The sequence below is a fragment of the Macaca thibetana genome, chromosome 1 (genome assembly GCF_024542745.1).
Source record: "Macaca thibetana thibetana isolate TM-01 chromosome 1, ASM2454274v1, whole genome shotgun sequence".
NCBI lineage: Eukaryota > Metazoa > Chordata > Mammalia > Primates > Cercopithecidae > Macaca > Macaca thibetana.
The window spans coordinates 149,187,812-149,199,597 of NC_065578.1; positions in this window are offsets into that span (position 1 = coordinate 149,187,812).

Here is an 11,786-nt window from a genome sequence, read left to right on the forward strand (position 1 = left end):
ACATAATCCAGCCACTCCGCCCGGCTGTCCAGAGCCCGGCGAGGAACCCGCCAGGCCGCTCGCGCGCCTTCCGAGGGGTGCTCCCTGACATAACTCGCCTTTCTCCAACCCCACCCAGCTTTTGAGGGTTAGCATTTGGAGTGGCCTTAATTGGAAAAAACCAAAACCAAAACAAAAACACCCAAAACATTGATTTGGCTGTGCTTTGTCTTCTTCAGTCCATAGTAGTGAAGAAGCTGGAGACCCAAAGGCCGAGAGAAACGGAGGGCATGCCTTCGGGGAGAAAGGGGTGCTCTCCCCACGTATCTGGGGGTGCCCGCGAGTGGAATTCACACAATTTACAACACTCGTGCCCACCATCTTTGGTTCGAATCAGCATATCTTTTGCTGTCGCTTAAGTACAAAGGCAGCCTCGGGCCGCAGCCCAAGGGGAGTGGGGTGGGGTGAGAGTGTGAGTGTGAAGGGGACGCCTTTGCACGCGGGGGCGCAGTGGGCAAAGTTACGCAAAGCCTCTGGGCACCGCTACACTTCCGAGCTGTGGCAGGGTTTTAAGCGCTCGATTCCGCTCGCGGGGAGTCCCTTTCGGATGTGTGTCCGCCTGCTGCCTTCACACCCTCAGCCGCCTCCCAAGAGGCCCTGTCCCTCCTGGTGTGTCTGTGTACCTCCTCCAGTGTGCCAGGGCACGTGTGATTCCCGAGCCTCCTCCCTGACTGCGACTCTGGGCCGCCGAAACCTGCGAAGAATACGCCTGCGTGTGTTGGAAAAGTTTCGGGTTGGGCGGGAAGGTTGGGAATCTCCTCTCCAGGCACTCGGCGGGAGCGGGGCTTCCTCGCCCGCGGCTTCCTCCCTGTGCCTTCCTCCCTTCCCGACCCGCCCTTCCTAGCCTCAGCCCCGCGCTAGGTGTCGCGGCCTCTCCGACCTGAGAGAGAGAGCGCGAGATGCTGTGGCTGCCGCGGCGCCGCGCTCCGCAGAGGGCGCGCCCCTCCTGCCTGCGCGGCCAAGTGGGGCTCCAGGCCGCCCTGCCAGTCCCTCCTCGCCCCGGGCCCGCGGCACTTGCCTCTTCCCGGGCCACCGCAGGGGCTGCAGCCTTGCTCCGCTAGCCTGGGCTCAGTGCACGCCCGGGACGCAGAGGGCAACCACCTGCTCCCGGCGCGCCGCAGAGCGGGGGAACGTCGTGGCGGCTTGGGGATGTCGGCCGCCGCCAGGCCTGAGCTGCCCCCGCGACCTCCCCTCCCCCGCCTCCCGCCTGTTGCTGCGGGGACAGCCGGTGGACGCACTCGACCTGGGAGAGGGGACTCCCTCTCGGGACCGCGGGAGGGGCGTGCACGTTTGAAGGGATGGAAATCTCCCTTTCTGCCCACCCCCTTTCTTTTGTCAATTACTCTAAGGATGTTTGGCCGTTACTCCCAGCTTCCCTCTCTTTGGTTTTTCACGTCAAGGGTGTGAATTCGGGGGTGCTCCATTTTCAGGGGTTTTGGTGATAGGACTGAAGTTTTCCACATTGTCCATCTTACCAGAAGCTGTTATTCAGGGTGAGGAGTGGGCTAGAAATAAATAGGTGTAGGCCTGACCCAGCGGAAAGAGAAAGACGCTCCCAGTTTGGATGCATTTGGAGAGAGAGAAACTGGCAAGTTGCATTTTGTTTAAATTAGAGCAAGATGAAGTTGAAAGCCAGATTTCTATAATTTTTCTGGTAATATTTCTTTTATGAAGTATCTAAGTGTCTGTTTGTCATCATTTTGAGATCAAAAGGAAAATCCATATGCTGTATAGTTTTTCGAAATTGCTATTTAAATATGTTTTAAATGTTTTGTCCAACGTGGAGTAGGCTGCTTGGAGGCAAGGCTGGTGACAGGAACAGCGGGATGGTTTACTGTGGAGTGGTGCTTCCAAAGACCTGGTGAATCATTGGAATCACCGAAGGAGCTTTTTTTTTTTTTTAATGTAAAGATTTCTGGGCCCACCCCACCGAGGTAATCAGAAGAAGGACCTGGGAATCTGGGGGTCACCCTGTGTCTTTAATTACTGCTCAGCTGGTTTGTTACTGACTCTGTGACCTTGATTGTGTTACTTAATCTGTTTGAGCCTCAGGTTTTATCTGTGAAGTGGGGATAATATCCAAATCATAGATTTATTGACAAACTTCTACATGACTAAACTTGTTCAGCACATGACTAGTGCTCAATACTTGGAAGGTATATTGCCCACAAATGTGTGATCTGTACACTCAAGCTGACTGACATGTATTCTTATAAGGACCTGTCCCTACCCCCAACGTTTTGGTGAAGCAACTGGACTGTCATGGGATATGTATGTGTATGCACATTTTAGCTCATGCATAGTTGTCACCTTTATATGATTTCCCCTCCTCCGCCTTTTAGGCCATAAAATAAATTAGAATTGGCACATTTGGAAGCTAGGCCCTGTGCTCTTGGACCTAGAACTGTCCATCAGGCCTACTGGCAAAGTGGGGCATTTACCAATCTGAAGTCTGCTTCCTCCTCCACCCCACCCCCGCCTTTTTTGGCTCTTTCACCTTCCTTGCTTTATAGATGGCAAACATTTCCTAAAGAAACCGCTGGTCAGACCAATGAAGCCACAGGACAAAAAGTTATCTTAGAAAGGGAACAACAAGAAGGAAAAAAAGTCAGCATTCCTAGGTAAAACAAAAGCAAATGTAGATCATATGTTATGTGTTTTTACATGTTTGACTCAACAACCTCCCCCAAATCCGTGTAAAGTAAAATACAACCTTTCGTAAAGTTATGTTCAAACCAATGAATACAAGCATATCCCAAGGTGATTAGGGGAGATCCCAGCCCAGGACAGCTGTGAGAAGGGAAAGGAAGCTAGGCAGGAAGGTGCCATGCCTAGCTATGACTGCAGCAGTGGGGGGAAGAAAGCCAAGGAAATGGAACGGGCTGAAGCAGCAGACAACAGATCAAGAGGGTTGACAGTTTTTCAACTGCGGAGGCCTGTGAGCAGCTTATTAAACATCCCGAGAAAGGTGTTTTGCTGGTAACCTCAAAAGGCTTGAGATAAAGTAATCGTAGATTCCTGGGGGCCAGAGGGAGGGTAAGGAAGGGATTGCCAGCGTGGGGCAGCGGTGGGCCCAGCCCCTAGTGAATGGACCCCAGGGGTCAGGGCGGGGGCACGGCACTCTCTGAATCTGGGGAAGAGGAAGCATCACCCCTAGATGCCTGTCCTGCTGTCTGTGGTCTTTGGGCAAGTGTGGAAGGTTCCTGCTCTCTGGCTACTCTCTCTGTACCTAGGTGGGAAAAGTCGGTGACTCTAGGGGACAAAAACAAAGGGCGCCCCCTAAAAACTAGAGAGAAACATATTTGGGGTCAAGCTGTACAAAAATGGATGGCAACTTCTGGCTTCTCCTCCCCAAGCACCCTCCTGGTGGAAAGAGCTCTATTCCCTCCACTTGCAAGTGGGCAGGGGGCAAAGGCTGAGTGGCAAAGGGTGTTGGTGGGTGAGTTGGGGGAGAACGGGATGGGGAGTGTGTCTGCAGAGTGTGAATGGGCGGGACAGGGGTAGTGTGTAGCTGTGTGTGTGGGGGGGGGGCAAGGGAGTGGAGTTAGGGGGAGAGAGTGTGGGTGGGGTCTGCCGGGGGAACTTGGAACTGGGGGGCGCGGGGGAGGTGGGTAGAGGGATGTTGGGTGGGCGAAGAGTGCCATTTTCCCCGGAGGAGGCCCGGGAAACAGGCGGGGCGGGAGGCGTGTGGAAGCCTTGTTTGAGGGGCGGAGGGGTAGGCCGGAGAAAAGGCGAGGCGGGAGGCTAAATCTGGCAGCTGCTCCAGCCCGGGCGAAGGCCGACGCGTCTGGGCTTCCTCTCGCCTAGACTTTTGAAGCGGCTGACTCGCTAATCCCGGGTTGGCGGAAGAACTTGGACCCGCAGCTTCGGGGGCCCTGCGTCCCGGACTCTCTCCCGGGGGACGCTATGGGTGGCGAAGCGGGTCTGCCTTGACTCTCAGTGCGGGTCCCCGGCGCCCTCTCAGCCCACTGGGGGTGCGGGCTGCTCCTCGGTGTGTGCCCCCCTGCAGCGCCTCGACAGCGCCTCTCACTCCAGCTTCCTTCTTCCTCCCAGCTCCATCTTCCTTCGTCCCCTCTCTAGGCCCTGCTGCTCCTTTCACTCCTCTGGGTCCCTGTCCCCTGCCCCACCGTCCTTTTCCCACCACTATCAGGCGAGTTCATCCCCTTCTCTCTCCATTGCTAATCTGACGGCGGCGCTGCGGAGAGCGGGAGGGGGTGCTTAACCCAAAGTGGACTCAAAGAAAATGGAATAATTCAATTCATCAGATAATTACTGTTTGCAAGACACTGCTAAGCATGGCAGTTGGTGACCCTTTGAGGGAGCAGAGTGGACCGAAGGATTCTGGTTCTGACCCAGTATGGGCAGTTATGATCGGTGTTTGATTTAGGCAGATCTCTGAAACCTCAATTAGAAACTCTAGTCTAGCAGGATCTGGATGAGGGGCAAAAGTGTCAACACCTTCTTCTGTCCTATTCCAAAGTGATCTTTCCGTGGGAATGCGGCAAGGAGGCAGCAGGCATAGTGAAAATGGGCGGCGATAGATACTCCCAGCACTTCCTGAGCACTGCTGTGCCTCAGGACTGGGACAGGTGCTTTACACCCCACAATTCCCGTTTCTTGATTCCAAAATGTAGTAGATTATAAAATACACCATTTAAAGATGGCCTTTAGGAGAAAAGGAAAACACGAGGATCTTAAATGCACAATGGATTGTGAGACACTGATTTCAGGAGCATAAAATATGAGAAAAAGTTAATCTTAGAAGTGAGGAAATAAAGTATAGTATATGTAATTCTCCCCACAGCCCAGAGACGAATTATCCCTGTGTTTGAATGAGGGAACTGAGACTGGGGAAGGCTTCACCACTTGCTCAAGGCCGCAAGGCCAGTAAGTGGCACAGCCAGAATTGGAATCCAGGTCTGCCTGTAGTCTGAGCTAGAGCAATTTCACTTAGGGCACGTAGCTTCTGCAGGGATTGGGCTGTGTCAGCCCTTTTCCAGAACACTGTTTTTGTCTTGGCCCTTTTACCATCAACACCTTCCCCCACCCCCAAGCTATGGCTATTGGGGGGAAAGATAGGAAATAGTTAAATTACATTTTTCACATTCAAAATAAAGTATGTAAAGGGTAAAAACCATGCATGCCAGGTTTTGCTGTGCAACACAGGAAGTTGATGAATTCAAGGATCCCTGTATTGCTGAAAATAGAATTGTAAAAAATAAAAGGGGTGGGGGGAGAAAGTGAACGAAACTAATCCTATTAAACGTGGTAGCATGTTTTTGTGGCACGCAGGGAGAGATTAAGCACAGGAAAGGGGATAAGTACTGCTTCAGTTTCACTAAACTAATGTGACAACTTGTCATTGGAGATCTTTACAGCTTGTTAGTAGATGACTAGCTGATTCAGAAGTGTTTTCTATCATTCCCTTTGTGTCCCCATGAGTTTTTTAAAATTTTCTTTCTTTTCCTGTTTCTTTCTTACTCATGCTGCTCTATTTTGCTTTATAATCCTCAGTGTCTCCCTCAAGTCAAAACATTTAGCTGGCTCTAATCAAGATTTGGTTTTGAAAATGCCCCTTGACCTGGGATTGCCCAGAGAAGCCCTTGTTCTTCATCCTCAGCCCTGGGACGGTCCTGTGGCTTGAGAAACTGAGCTTCTGGGAGAAAAGCTTCCATTTTGGACTTCACTCTTCTGCAGTCCTTCTCCTTTGCCCTTCCTCCTTTTCTTTATTTTTTGTTCTATCCTTTTATTCTTTTCTTTTTACTTTTAATTTCTATTCCTCTAGTCTCTTTTCCCATTTCTTTTTTTTCTCTCCAAATTTCCTCTTCTCACTTACTTTCCTTCCATCTTCTCTTCCTTAGAATTCCTTTCTCTTCTTTCATTCATTCCAATAACTGTTTTCCCTTTTCTTCAGATAAGACAGTTACATTCATAGACAAAAGTTATGAATATTTGATGGTTTCCAAGTTGAAGTAGCTCCCGGTGAAGGGGGCAGTGGTGTGGGGAGGGGCAGGGAGCCCATCACAGACCTGCAGGGAACAAAAGGCTGATCAAAGTGAAGAGCGAGCCAGAAGTCTAGGCTCCACCACTGTCTTTCCAAAGCAGGTGTCTAGCTTGTTTGGAAACCTGGCTGACCGTCCAGCTCTTTTGCTTTGGCATCACTCTCTCCCACTTTAACCCTCCCCCGCTGCAACTTTCCCCACCGGCTTACCACCAGGCGAGATGTTGAGTCAATGGAAAAACAACATTCGCCAACATTAAAGGGAGACTGTTTAGAAAAGGAAGGCCCTGCTGAGGTGCAGAGGAAGCCTGTGCATTAACACGGGCCACCTCTTATCTGGGGCAGCTGGGCCTGAGCTGCCTGTACTCATTCCCTGGCTTTGCCAAGGGGCCTTAGGGAGTGAGGGGCGGATTCTCACCCACGGGCATCACCAGAACTTTTAGAGACAAAAAGCAAGTGCTTTTTTTTTTTTTTTTTTTTTTTTTTTTTCTGTCTCCCAGGGACTTAACTGGAAAACCTTGACACATAAATACTGTTTTGCAAAAGGCACATTTCTCTAAGCCTCTGTCTCTGGACGCTTGTCACGTGGACCTGGCCCCTCTCATTTTTGGTGCTCTTGAGGACTCCCACGCCTTGTAAGGACTGGCCATTTGGCCCTGAATGTGAATTACGGGGAAGGGCCAGCTAAAGTGGCCCAAAGGGAAAGAAGAAAAAGGCATGTGTGTAGGTTCACCCTGGCTCTAAATTGCTCACCGTTAAGTCTTGAGCCAGCTCCTGACGGAAAGATAAGGTAAATCCCTAATCAGTCAATAATTAACCATAGCTCCATTAATGATCCAGTCAGCCAAATCCTGCTGACACCTTTAGAACCCTGCTTTGGTGGGAAGGATTAGGCAGAATCTTTTGACAGAAAGGCCCATCTATTCAGACTGCCATAGACCCCACTCATGGGCCATCACAGAAGGAGTAAAGTTATGCCTGTGTCTGCCAGTAAAGTCCTTTCTGGGGTTAACCCTCTAGGATAACTTCTGGAAATTTCACTTTTGGAAATCTCTGTGTGTGTGTGTGTGTGTGTGTACAGAACAGCTTGGAGATCCAATCTGGTTCCAGGTTGGTTTAAATCAAATCCCAGATGTGCTCTGATTGTTGCTACATTATTCTTTTGAGAGGATCATATTTTCTCTCCCTTGCCTATGTTAGTTTGTAGTTTATTCCCAGTTTCTCTAAATATTCTGGTTCCTTGTTTCTCAATGTTAGTTCTTCTTCGATTTGTGATAAAAGGAGAAGTGCTTTTGAAATGATAAACAACCCCACATTCCTATCAAAGCATGAAAATTATTTTTGAATTTCAAATAAGTAGAAAATTAAAAGACTAATAAATATTTGATTTTGGTACTTCTGGTGGATCTTTTTTCTTTTCCTTTTCTTTCTTTTTTTTTTTTTTTTAACTTCTTACAGAAGCAAATGTTTACAAAGGTGGGCTTAGATCTTTTTTTTTTTTAATTTTAAATTGTGGACTTTTGGTTTGCTTTGCTTTGTTGTTCTAGACAGCGTTTAGTATGTTACCAGATGCATGTAGTTATAGATATTATACCATTAGATGAAAAAAATCTGTATAATCAGTGTGGTTTAAGTGTTTCCTAAGGTCAAGTTGTAGGTCATGAACCTATGCCAACCAATGAACTTTGCTTCTAATTTTATGTTTAAATCACTTGAAAAATGCATTCTTTTAGAAAGAGAAATAGAGTACAAGAGTGTGGTATGATATGAATCCATCTCTATCCCAGGAATAAAGAACAAAGATTGTTTGGCTGTGGGGGTGCTCTTCCTGCATGAGGAAGATGGTTCATTCAGCTATACTTCTGTTGGTTCCACATTTCAGCCTCTGTAATCACCAACACACTATTGTTCTCCTCTCCTCATAGAACCCAGTAGTCTGGGTGTTCAATTAATCTTTGGCTGCTTCGGGGAGTTGCCAATGAGTGGAAATTCTGCCAATGATCTGTGACACCCTTTTCAACAAACATTAATTGAATGACATTTCTTTTTTCCCCAAATCATCCATCTGTCCTTTCTTATGCAACTTTTGAGTTTCAAAGGGTAGAAGGCAAGCTTTCTTTTGGTCACACATGTGGCCTGAGAAGACAGTCTATGTATCGAACACTATAATCTACTGTAGCCTTGTAAATAAATCTAAATATTCACCAGTCTGAACCAATATGCTAAATATAAAATGAATTTATTCAGCCTTCTTTTCCATTTGCCCATGAAAACATCTTGCTTTTGTGAAGGCCTTTGGAAAACGTAAGATCCATGGCTTCTGTATGCTTTTTAATGGTTTAGGGGTACAAATGGGAGTGGAAAAGTAAGGTGAAGGCAGTAAGAACATTTTCAAAATTCATAAGTTAAAAAATGTAAGATCCAGTTTTTTTTCATTTATATATAATTTTTAAAATTGTTTTAAAGTGCCAAAAAGTATCTCACTTATAATAGCATTGTTTAGTAAAGCAGAGAACATACATCAAGTTGTCTTTGAAATCCCGTTGCTTGGATATTAAAATGAAATTTTAAAAAATGGAACTGGTATCTATTTTTCAGTAGGTCAAACGGCATTTATAATTACACTCATAATTTTTGAGTATCATGCTAATGAGGCTAGGAAAATGTAGACCTTAACATTGCCTTGTTTAGTTACATTCACTATGAAAAAAAATGTTGTTTACCCCTCGGGAATTTTCTTAAGGAAAAGAAAAATCAATCTCTATCAATGAGCAATATTTTTCTCCCCAAGGGATATTGATTTGAACATTGACTTCACAATGGGTGAGTTATTTTCCTCAGACTCCCTACTATGAATTGTTAGGTGACATGTCTTTTGTGAGCCAATAAACATGTTGTTTCTAGTGTAGTAATCTCATCTGGGAGACGACAATTTCTGTAGAGTGGTTGGTTTGTAGTATTTCACCTTTTGCATGTCTGCATTACATATTCTTGAGAAGCATATTTCAAGTTTAAAAAGCATTACCTCTCATATTCTCCTTGGGAGAAGAGTTGGCAGTGAACAGTTTATTTCCTATATGCTCCTCAACTGTATGCCCTCTAGGCTTGCGCATAGACCCATGACTCATGAATAGTCTTATAAATGTCTTCATGATTCCCTTTTCTCTCTTTATGCAATGGTATAATATTGGCATCTTTAATTTTGAAAATAAAACAAATATTCAATTTACCAGATAAACCATTCTTTAAAGGAATGCTGTAATGGGTGGAGATAAGGGAAAGGATAAGGACTGTAGAATTCTTGTTAATGGGAGTGATCATACTCTATCTGTTGGATTCATGTATAATATGTTTTCTTCACCTGTAATTCCAGCACTTTGGGAGGCTGAGGTGGGTGGATCACTTGAGGCCAGGAGTTCGAGACCAGCCTGGCCAACATGGTAAAACCCTGTCTCTACTAAAAATACAAAAAAATTAGCCTGGCATGGTGGTGCACACCTATAGTCCCAGCTACTCAGGAGGCTGAAGCAGGAGAATCGCTTGAACTTGGGAGGCGGAGGTTGCAATGAGCTGAGATCATGCCACTGCACTCCAGCCTGGGCTATAGAGGGAGACTGTCTCAAAAAAAAAAAAAAAAAAGAAAGTTTTCTTTATTAGTTTTCTTAAAGGGCACATTTAGAGTTTATATTAGATTCCTTTGAGCTGATTTCTTTATTCACTTATTCTTTGAAAAATATTAATTTACACTTCTACTAAGTGCCAAATAACTGTACTTAACACTGATGGTACCAAGACCCACCAGAGACACTAACAGTGCCAGGAAGAAATTAGGTAGGATGGCTATGGACACACATTGGCACAAAATACTTTAGGAGTCCTGAGGCTTAGGTTCATGGTAATTTGGAGTATCAAGGAAGCCTTCAAGAAGGAGGTGAACATAAGCAAGTAATTAGTCACACTGGGAGCTTAGGAGAGGAGCAGAAGTGGGTTTATGTCCCTGTTGCAAGGTGAGAGAACTCTTAAGCAAGCCTCTGTACCTCTCTGAGCCTTAGTTTGGTTGTCTTGTCTGTACATGGGGGATAGTAACAATATCTGCCTTACAAGATTGTTGTGAAGATGAAATCAGAATGCATGGAAAGGCCTCAACACTGTGCCTGGCACAAAGCAGGCACTCAGGAAGTGTGCACTAGAAAGGTGGAATAAGGGTGACATGTTAGCTCAATCCCTAACATTTATTCAACAGATACTTTTTGGGCACCTGGCACATGTCATGTACTCATGCTGGGTCCTAGGCAGAAGACCAGTCATGAGTGTGAAGAGGGATAGAATGACAGGCAGCTCATGCAAAGGCATGGAGGATATCTGTCCTATGTTTGGGGGGCCTGGGGTGGCCTCTTGCTGCTGGAATTCAGAAAACCAGGGTAGACCTGGTGGAGGTAGAGGTAGCAAAGTGTTGTCCTGCCACACTAGGAAGGACCTTTTGTGGTAGTAATGGCCTTCAGGCAGTCAGGAAAGAGACAGTGAATCAGTTCATCTGTGGTGTCTCAGTTTCCTCTAACTTTTCCATGGGTGTGTATTGCCTTTTGGTAGCAGGCTGGCTAGGCTACATTCTCTTCAGGAACAAAGGCTGCTAACTTTTTGTGGTCACCACCCTCCCCACATTGCCTATTATAATCAGGCGCTTCTGGCTGATACTCAATAAATATAGTTAAGTTTTTCTACTTCTCTACATTCTGAAATATTCCAGCAGCTTCTCATGCCCAATTTCAGAATGCTCACATGAAAATACTTCCTTTTGTGCTTGTCAGAGAGATCATGAATTAAGAACTTGGGCATGTCACTGCTTAAAACTCTCCATATTGCTCTTGGAATAAGTCTACAATTTTGAACATGTCCTCCAAGATTTTGGATAATCTGGCTCTTGTCCATGGCTTCTGCCTCATCTCTTGACTCCCCCTTTCCTCAGCATGATTCCATATCTCTGGTCTTTTCCCCTTTATTTCAACCCCACAAGTACCATTAGACATGCTGGTGTCTCTCCTTGAAAGGCCTCCTAACCCCCTCTCCAGACATGCTCTTCCTCATTGTTCAGGGTCCAACTTAAAAGTCATTTGTTCAAGAAAGACCTCCCTCATTTCCTAGGTTAGAAACCCTAATTATGCATGCTCATAACTATAGTTTTCTTTTATTCTGCTTTTCCTAATGGAAATGAATAGTCTTTTTGGACATAAGCCTTATTTATTCAACAGCATTCTTTGAGCTCTTAATGCGGCCTAAATGTTGGGTACACCACACAGGAAGACAGTCAAAGTGCCTGCTTCTTGGAGCTAGTATTTTAGTAAGTGATGCAATGAACAAAAAACAAATACAGATATGATATGATGTCAGGTAGTGAAAATACTTTGGAGAAAAGCCAAGCTGGGTAAGGGCACAGAGAGGACTGAAGATGAGTTGAGGATGTTAAGAGAGAAGGTTGTTCTGTGTAGAATTCCCATTATCTAGCATGGTGTCCTATATCTAGAAAGTGCCTGACAAATATTTGCTGAATGAGAATCACATTGGTGCAAGTAGACCTGAAGGAGTAACAGAGCTGTGAATAGGGCTAAATGGGTTATATAATTGTGCTTCTTTCTCCCCAAGTTCCTTAATTACATCTGAGAAAATATAATCTGTGCATTAATTCTGTATTCAATATGAATTATCCACCTCGATTCTCTGCTAAAGTTGATTACATTCACACCTGTCC